General features: G+C 46.1%; 1 protein-coding gene across 1 annotated transcript in view; it reads left to right on the top strand.

Annotated features, from left to right (window-relative positions):
- Positions 1 to 1,134: 1,134 nt before the first annotated feature.
- Positions 1,135 to 9,895, top strand: part of LOC138480678 (rho-related GTP-binding protein RhoG-like) — a 30,118-nt gene continuing 21,357 nt past the window's right edge. The window contains exon 1 of the mRNA XM_069612356.1: positions 1,135 to 1,217. The gene's annotated coding sequence lies outside the window, so the exon portion shown is untranslated. The remainder of the gene's footprint in view (positions 1,218 to 9,895) is intronic.

Here is a 9,895-nt window from a genome sequence, read left to right as displayed (position 1 = left end):
TGCAACACTTCTGCTACCTAGGAGTAAAGTAACAAAAGCAGGGGTTCAGGGGCTGATGTGAGGACTGAGCACCACCATTTGAACAGCATAGCTATCAACTCACACACTTTTGGTGGGTGTCACCCGCCTTGTAAAGGGCTGACTCACCCACCAAGCCCCCTGCACGGCCATTCATTCTGATGGGCCTCTCACCGGGCAAAAACAAAATCGGGTGATTTCACCCGCCTTTGCAACACAAATGGTTGAGAGCTATGGAACAGACAGGATATAATGTACATTACGTGACTTTTTATTAGCCTTTACTGGCCCTTACATGTGCGTTTCTTTTTAGCATCTCAATTGGTTTGTTCTGATCACATGGTATGAAAGAAGATATAGATAGGGCCAGCCTCTTCGATAGGCGATACACCACTCGGAGCCTAGGGAGAGAAGGCATCACATATGCAGGTGTAAGGCATAGCTCTCAACTCACACACTTTTGACGGGCGTCACCTGCCTTGTAAAGGGCTGACTAACCTGCCAAGCCTCCTGCACGGCCATTCATTCTAATGGGCCTCTCACCCGCCAAAATATAAAATCGGGTGTTTTCACCTGCATTTGCAACACAAATAGTTGACAGCTATGGATAGGGTGTTCTTCCCATAGGGAGAGCAGACATGCCAACTCTCCCGATTTAGGTGGGAGACTCCCATTTTGTACTGAAAAATATTGCAAAATATTGCTATTGTTCACGTTCTCCCGCCTAAAATAATTCTAGCCCCAATGCATGCTTATGGGGAAATTAATTAATCCCTAATTCTCTCCTGAAATCTCCCTCCTAGGTGCCTCAGAATCATTTGGCATGTATGAGTCTGTGTGTATGAGTGGCACCTATTTAACGCCTAGGGCATAAGAAATGATCTGAATATGCCAGTTGAGAGTTATGCACAGATGTGGCTATTCTGTTTAAAATCAATAGCAGAATATGTGAAGGAAACTAGCAAAGCTGGAAAGTCCACTATTGCCTGTCCTTGGGCTGGGGCTGTGGGCACTGAAAGTGAAGACGGACTAGGGCTCTCCCCCTGGAGGCCGCGGGACGGCCGGAAGTGGAGCTGCGCCAGGGGGCGGGACCGGAAGCGGCAGCTGGGTGGGAGGGAGGGAGGGACGCAGGAGGGCGCACCCGGAAGAGGGTCGGCAGGGAGCGGTGGCGGCGGCTGCTGTGAGGCACGGAGGGAGCGGTGAGTGCAAAGGGCCGGTGCAGCGTCACGGGAGGGGCACAGGCTGGGGAGGGCCTCACGGGTCTCGCGACCTGGGGAGCGGGCGCAGGCCCACGGAGCCCGCCCTGAGCCCTCCCTCCCAGCTGCCTGCAGTCAGGGGGCCGCCCCTGCCTTCCACTGGGCTCGGTACCTGCTCACACCCGGTGCTGCCAGAGCTCGGCTCGCTCTACATGCAGGGACGGCCTCTGCACCCTGGGGGGCGGGGGGCGTGAGGCCCACCTGGATGCTGATGCACTCGCCTCTGTAAACGGCTTCCTGCAGACGGGGCATCGGGCATGCTCGTCCCTTCTTTCCCGCGGCTCCCCCAGGATGGTGGGGGGGCTGCACCTGCCTTGCAGCCCGCGCCTGCCCCCCTGCAGACCAGCCACTAGCAGAATAGTCCTGGTCTTTGGCGTGACTTTGCCATCCTGCTATTTATTTACTCGAGTGAGGGGCGCGTCATAAACCAAGTTGCCAATTCCAGGTCCAGCCCTGCAAATAACATCCATAACGTCCTCATCCCAGGCCCTGCAGTGCATCCTTTCCCATTCCCTCCCTTGTGGTTTGTTCCCCCTTCAGCCCCTTTTTGCAGTACATGGATGATTAAAGGTCTTTGGTTGGTATGAGTGCTCAAGCAAAGCAAACATGGCACCTATCAATAAGTTCACGTTGTGTGTTGGTAGCAGTGGGTGATGTTTGGCTGGCAGTGCGTGCGTGTGAATGGGGTCAGGCAATGTGCGTTCTCTATCCCTTTGGGAACACGAGTGCTGAGTGAGTGCTGTCTGCTCCCACGGCTGAAATCACATGTGTGGGGAGTGGCACCCCTGAATAAAATAACGGTGTGGCTCTTATTCTTTTGTGATCGTGTATGGGAATTCTGTGGATAGCATAGTGAGCGAAGGAGAGCAGAGGGGCAAAGCGCTGGTCTTGGAAGCAAGACCACGCAGAGCAACAGAGGTTCGCACCTGGAAACCCAGCTCGGGTATGCTATTGGGCGTGTTACAAAATAATTCGTTACATTAAATAAGGATGTTTCTGGTATGAGATATGATATATGATATGGTATTTGTAACGCGCCTATACACAAGTGTTTCAAGGCGCGACGAGGCAGGGAGGGAGGGAAACAAGGGGAAGACAGACAAACGATCCTACTAGGCCAGGTGTCATTCAGATCGGGCAAGTGCAGAGGTAAGGGGAAAAGGAGGAAGTGCAGGGGGGGAGGTGAGGGGGAAAGTGCAGTACACGGTAAGTAGCGTAATAAAATAATAAATAATAAATAAAAGGGCCAGCTGGTGGCAAGTGCGAGGTAAGTGCAGAGCAAGTGCTAGGAAGGGGGCTGTAGGGATACAGTGACGGTCCCACAGTGCAGGGGGAGGCAGTGCAAGTGGAGAGTGGCTGGGCCCTGGACCGAGGTCGCTGAGAGTGGCCAAGATGCAGGTTTAGTGCAGAAGATCCAGTTTTGAGGTAGCTACCACTCCATCAGACACCTGGAAACAGTGCCATTTGAAACCTGTGGCAGCTCTAGCTCAGGCATTCGTGTCTTTGCTTACAGTTTGGGTATGAGTGGAAGAATTGAGCTATTGTTGGCGACTTATATGAAGAGTTGTCTAGCAGGGTGCTGATGTGCCGCCACCATTTAGTATAGTGACCGCTTTATTGCGTTCCAAAAACTGCATATCTGGTGCGATTAAATTCAAACACGTATAACTTCCACCAGATTTTGTGTTCTTGTCTTGGCACATAATGGCTTCTATCACTGATAGCTAATTGAAAATGATGCGTTAGATTTTGTATTTGTATAGCGCAAACCAGGCCCGGAGGCAACCGGGCAAATATCTTAAAACAGTAGTTACATCAAAAAGAAGGTCATTACAGCAACATTAAATGCAAGTTAGTCAGGCAAACATAAAGTCATGATAATCCAATTTTCAGAATGACAATTGGTCATCTGAGGTGGATAACCAAAGTTTAGCTTTGTTTGAATAGATTCAGAGATGATAGATTTCTAATAGTGAGAGGCACCCTGTTCTAGAGTTTGGCTGCCAGGACTGGGAAGCTAACCCCTCCAGCTGTTTGGAGCTTGTATCTAGGGATCGTGTGGCTCTGGCTATGGGCAGGCCTGAGTGATCGAGGTGGGCTATATTGAGTGAACCGCGAGGCTAGGTAAATAGGGGCCTGGTAATTGATGTGTTTGTAAGTCAGGGCGAGAGATTTTAGTGAAATCCTTTGGGCGACGGAAAGCCAGTGAAGGTGCTAGTCCAAAGCTTTGAGTTCTGTTCTGGAAGCTGCTGGCTCAGATTGGTTGGTTGTAGGAGAAGCAAGTGGCAGGGTTTGAGACAGTGCATTGGGGAAGAGGTTGATGCTGCGGCATAAAAGATGGAGAATCGCAGATTAGTTAGTAGCAGCATTCTAGTAATCCTACGCCCAAAGGTAATCTTCCAGTCTGTGCTTGACATGGGAAGCAGAACATCTTCCCACTTCATAGGGCTCATGTATACCACGAGGCAATTCACTTACAAACGGCCAGCACTTTATTTTATATTCTGTTTTTCTGTGTTCTGTGGAGTGCTTTTTTCCCCTTTTTGTTAAGAGGAATGTGTAGGTTTCAGGTGAGGGGACTGGAGTTCCCAATTGGGGAACTCCAGTCCCCTGCACGCTTTCAATGGCCGTATGTACTATCCAAACAGTCTAATGGTGCAGTGTACTAATTTAAGATAATTGTGTATGAATTATTTGAAGACAACACTGTGCAGATCAGAAATATTCTCCAAGAAAAACTCTATATAGACTATTTGGCGTGTACATACAGGCATTGAAAGTGCTGGGAGTTCCCTAATTGGGAACTACTTTGTTCTTGTTCAGGTTACAACCCATATGCCAGGGTTGATTTTCTTCTCCCCTGCACCTAAACATTCCATATAAGTTTAATCAAGAATTCAAAACGATATTTCATAAAAATTGAACTACATTATGAGTGCGAAGTGTCTCATCTCGTATGTTTCAGGTTAGCCCAGACAAGTTTCATACAGTGAAACACATCGCAGAGTAGTTGAAATAAAACAATGTGGTTTTAATGTAATTGAAACTTTTTCAAGTGCACTTGCATTTTTTGATGTGCGCTTCCCTTTTTTCGTTATTTCTAAAAAATATTTGGTCCTGAGAGGAACTGATACTCTTTCGTTATTTGTAATAGTCGAGCTTGACTCCCTCCAGGGCGAGTGACTTGTACGGGTTTCCTTTGAAGAGATTGGTGCTACCTGGATTTCCGGCAGGGTGCTTCTTGGAGTCCTATGCCTGTTGGAGAAGGGTGCAGGTTTTGATTACTTCCTAATTGGGGGCAGGCACTGAATTAACACGTGTATACTAATTAAAAGATTGTCATGAAGTGGGTTACTGCATTTCAATGTCTTAAGTATCATGCTTCAGTCCTTTTACAATCCGATGTCATCTCTCTTCCCCGACTGGGCGGGTTTGTTCATGAAAGAATCTCAACTCCATAATACTAATTTATCTGGGCTTCGTGTCGCTATATCACGCGAGTCCCATTGTTTATAATGACCATGACTTTGTCACACGTACACTACTGTAGCCTGACCTTTACCAAAGACGTCAACACCTCTTCAGTTTGGACTTTATCTCTTAACGGAAGAGACTAGCAGCCGAAATATGCAACCGTATCCCTACACACATCAGTCTCTGGGTGCTGTACCTGTGCTGAATGATCTGCATAATGTATTGCAGTATTCAGTTCTCTTACCTCCCACACGCATAGCTTTACCTTAGAGATCAATGAGGAGTGGTGTCTGCAAAATGAACACAGATGCAGTTAATATAAAGCATAGTAATTTATAAAACAGGCTGACGTGGGTCTGTAGATGTGCAGACTGGATGGAACTATTGATCACTACTTTTCGTAAACATGTATTCAATATGTAAGAGGAAAGAAAGTATGAGACTAAGCAGAGAGGATGGCATAGCAGGCAGAGAACTGGACAAACTAGGTGGAATATTGTATCCATCTCACTTTTTGGCTAGCTTGTATGAAGGAATAGGGTAAAATGGAATAACATGGAGGCCGGAAGCAGCTTGTGGTTGAGCACCAGTTGCCCAGATGTATGCAACCAGCAGTTCTACAGAACTAGGTTTGCCATCAAAAGCATTTGTCCATTGGATTATATAGGTTTTCTATGTGTTCGCTTGTCAATATGCTGCATTATAACAATGTAAACATTGTTTCTTCGTCTTCAAAGATAGTTATTCAATTCCTAAAAATGTAATGCATACTAGTCTAGCCAGGCAGGATAAAGTTAGCTTAAGAAAGGCAACTTTCCAATTACTTCTGGTTTGCAATTATTTGAAAAAGAAAAAAAGTTGCTTAGCACTCCCAAGCAGGCCTATGGCATTAAGAGTGGAGAAGATGATTACTGCTGCGCCGTTGCCTCAGAAAAGAGGGTGTATTTGCATATTGGGTATTTCTAATGCACCTAAACGCTTGTTTCAATGTGTATACAGAGCCGTGAGGGCAAGAGAGGAATGCGGGCAAGCCGTGTTTTCATTGAACAGGTTAACTTAAAGACCTAGCTTTGCTACACAATTAAATGGACACTTAGCAAACCTACAGAATTGCATAGTAAATTGCTGTGGTTTAATAATGCTGCTACTTCTAATTGTCAATATCTCCAAAGGGATGAGGGTTTCAATCCCCTCTCCCGAACCACAGAAGTCGAATAGATCGACCCTCCCACTGTGGTTGGCACAGGTACCTGAATGTTTAACAAATACAGGGAGCCAAGTGGCAGCCAATGGGGGGGGAAGACCGAGTTAGGATAAGGGGATGGAATGACAAAGGAAAGGTAGGTGAACAAAACATGCACCTTCAAACAACACGCCAATAATACCTTACACCTGAGTTAACCTCCTACCCAACCTAGTCTAGCATGTACACTAATCACCTTAAACCTGTTGTCCTAATACCCGTTTCACAGAACATGTCCCAAAATGTTACAAATTCATAACACTCACTAAACATGGAACATATAAAGGTTAGATGTCACAGCTTGAATGACAACACACCAACACCCTGCTCCTAGTACACAGAATGGCATAAGCAGTATGGCACAAACAAGGGAATTCCCTGTAATAACATAAACAGACACATGGCCCTGCCGGGCAAGCGTAAGCCTCTAAACATGCACATCATGCCATACATGTAACATAAAGTTTCCTTAATGACCATTACACCTGGAATATGGCAAAGCAGGTTTATATCTCATAGTATCAGGTTGTCCTGCCCTGTGGGTGGCAGTGAACAGGCTCTGAATATCCCAATATGAGCACTGTCTCAGTACTTCATTTTATCAGATACCCAACAGCCATAGAAACATAGCGTATTTCATATTCAATGTGTTTTGGATTAGAACAATAGTACTTAACTCCTCGAACGCCTCAAAGGGACGCTCGAGCGCAACGATTTGAGGCGAGTTATGCCTGGTCGCCCCCTGCTCACCGCTGCCACCCAGGCTGTAGTAGATTTATATTAATTAATGCAATTTAGTGGGCACAGCACTTAACTGAGTGCTCGGATTCCTCACAAGGCCATCCGAGCCTGAAGAAACGATACAAGAAGCCTGGCCGTCTCCTTCCTCACGGCCGCGACTCGGGCATTCTTCAGTGCGGCTCCCGAAAGGTTCGCGAGAGCCAAAAGAAACGCGCTATCCTCACCACCTTTTTTGCAGGTCGCTCCACAGCCACTGCCAGTGTGCCATAACCTCAATCAACTGCACCGGGGCGTTGGCGGATGGCGATTATAAAGCAGTCCCTCGATTGTCTGCAGCTTGTAAATGGCACGCAGGTGAAACTACAGAAGGTCCCAATGCCTACTGGGAAATGTAGTTTTTCAGCACCTTACATGCCTTTTCGGACCACATCCCTTAATTCTGACACTAACGATGGTTTTCCCATGAGTGACCATGGACCGTTATTTTTCTCCGTTAACTTGAGTTTCCTTTTCTGAGAAATATAAAAAGTTACCCAAGAAGTATGAAGTCCTATATTAAATCTAACAGGCAGTGATGTTTTGCTGATTTTGGAACTATAACCTATGGATCCAAATCCCAGCTGCATTGCTGATCCACAAGTCCCATTCCCTGCTTCAGTTCCCTTATCAGTTTCTGTTAGGGAAGATTTCCCGAAATATTCTATTGACCCGCAAGTTTTTTTTTTTTTTAACCGGTTCTGTCTTTTTTCAGGGAAGTGAAGCCTACAGCTTCAGTCGCATGGGGTTTTGCTCATTTTGTCATGGAAAAACTGACCCGTCCATCAGACTGTATGTACTGGGGAAGCCATTTGTTTTTTTAACCTTTTTGGTAACTTTTGTATCACCCTAGTCTTTTACACTTTGGATTTTGGTTACTTTTAGATATGCCTAAAGACAAGCGATGGCAGCAGATATATTTTTTATAGTTCGTATTATTATGAGTGTGCACATTCGCGTTTACTGTGTATCGCTACTAAACGTGGCTAGTATCCTAAAATGGATGTGCCACGAGATTTTTCACTTGGCCTTCTCGGGTCAGGAAATCCCATATACGGTCATGTTCTGGCCACGGAAAGCTGCTGCTTACACGGGTTAGTGATGCCTTGTGTTGTATGTATGCTGTGTGGGTTGGACTGTCTGGTCCCACTGCACATCCGTGGTGCCAGAGAGTCTGGGTGTTTGGCATGAGTGAAACCCACAGTGGTCTCTGATTGGACCACTGCTGGCTATTTGAATGGTGCAGATCCCTTCCATTGCTGGGCTTGAACTTACTTCCAGCCAGGATTTTGCATAAGAGGGCCCCTGCAGCCATTTCTTAAGCTCAATGTTGGAGCCAAGTATCCTGTGTAGAAGAGCAGCCGACTGAAAATATGTGACTGTCTCCCGAAGAGGCCTGGTGCCTACCTGTCTAAACTGATTAATTCTGTGGATTCATTGTGGACCCATGACCTCACTCACACTCTCCTGCTAATAGCCTTGAGCACTCTCCATGTTAAAATTGTTTGGGTTTTCTGTGTCCCCTTGTACACTATAACTGGGATGGCCTCCTAAAATCTGCCTACCAGGCCAGATTCACCAAATCCATCCTACGTTTCCGGTTTTAAAATCAAATGTCTCTATTATACATTAATAGACACCCTAAACATCTCCACGTTTTAAGTTTGTTAGGCGGGGTTAGTCTTTCCCATCTGTCTCTGTTTAGCAGCCGGGGCGGATACAGGTAGCGCGAGCCACTCAATCTTGATGTGGGCAAGGCTGGCTGGCTGTCGTTTGTTTGAGGACTCCTGTTATAAACAACGGACACAAACTAGTTTGAACCCAGCGTATCCATTTTGCCCAGCATGTTTGAGCTTTACAGCTTGGTCAATTTCATGTTACCGTTAAAGTGTCTGTGGTGTGCTGCACTGCGTGGCTGCATGTATTCTTCCCAGGCACCTCCGCCTCTCCCATGGCCATTATTGCTGTTAGCAATTGTCTGGAGTTGTAATATTACAATGGGCATCTCACGTGCCTTATTACTGTTAAGAGAGCAATTTAAATGACCAGTGTCAGAAATGGAGAAAGGATGCAAGTTCCTCTTCTGTTTATAAAGAAAAACTCTGGATTTTTAACCTAAAAACATTAACACAAGGTTTGAACACTTTGGAGCCATGGCACCAGAGTAATTAACATCAGCATTTTATTGAACATTGATAATAACACTTCTTCCTTATTCCATGTGTCCCCAACACAGGGTACAACCAAGACCAGCACGGCGTAGTAAGTTTATGCCTTTCCGGACTGCAGCGAGTGCAGGTCTTCAATCTCCAATTTATTTAATTTTTTGCCAAGGCACTATGATAGGCAGGAAATTTGAGCAGTCACTAGTCAACACCCACCTTTGTATATTTGACCTTTTTGGACTCTTGGGGTCTCTGACTAATGATGAGTCCAACGTAGTGAGTGGTTGTACACTCAGATTAGAAAGAAGGAATTGACATCCATCTGGTTCGATATTGCACTGCGCCGTATAGGACGGCAGTACGCTGATGAAATAATGTCATTTTGCCGCATCCAAATACAATCACTTAATTAGGAATTGCCGGCTAGATTATAATATTCGGCAGTCATTGGGTGATTATAATATCTTGTACTTCGTACCAAGCAACACACGTCTTTATTTCCTTCGGAAGTCTATTCGAACACATGACACTGCGGTGCTATGACAGTACAACTCGGCGCAAGGTCATGTGACAGAATCAATGATCACATGATCATGGGGACGCTACTTCAATCCACAGCGAAAGCAACACAGCGTTGCTGAGAGTCCGCCCGAGCCCATTTTTTCCAAGGCATTCAGTTGTTAGTTGCTAGTCGAGCAACACCGTTCTTTTGCTGAAGGTAAGCAGCCCCATCTTGTGGAAATCCGTGTCGTGGACTTGTGCTGCGGTTTCCAGGCCATGGGCGGTTTTGCCACCAGACATTCGTTGTTTCCCTGGCGAACCTTTCATAACACACTGTCCTGGGTCTTGGACATCTCGCCTAATTCCTGGTGGATTATAACATTTGCTTTTCTGTACAAGCAATGGGAATTTTGTATGGTAGAACCATCATGACCACAATGAGTGTTATATATTTTCAAGAC

Source organism: Ambystoma mexicanum, chromosome 5p, assembly GCF_040938575.1.
Source record: "Ambystoma mexicanum isolate Mex_15411 chromosome 5p, UKY_AmexF1_1, whole genome shotgun sequence".
NCBI classification, from domain to species: Eukaryota; Metazoa; Chordata; class Amphibia; order Caudata; family Ambystomatidae; genus Ambystoma; species Ambystoma mexicanum.
This window is presented reverse-complemented; position numbering and strand designations above follow the sequence as displayed.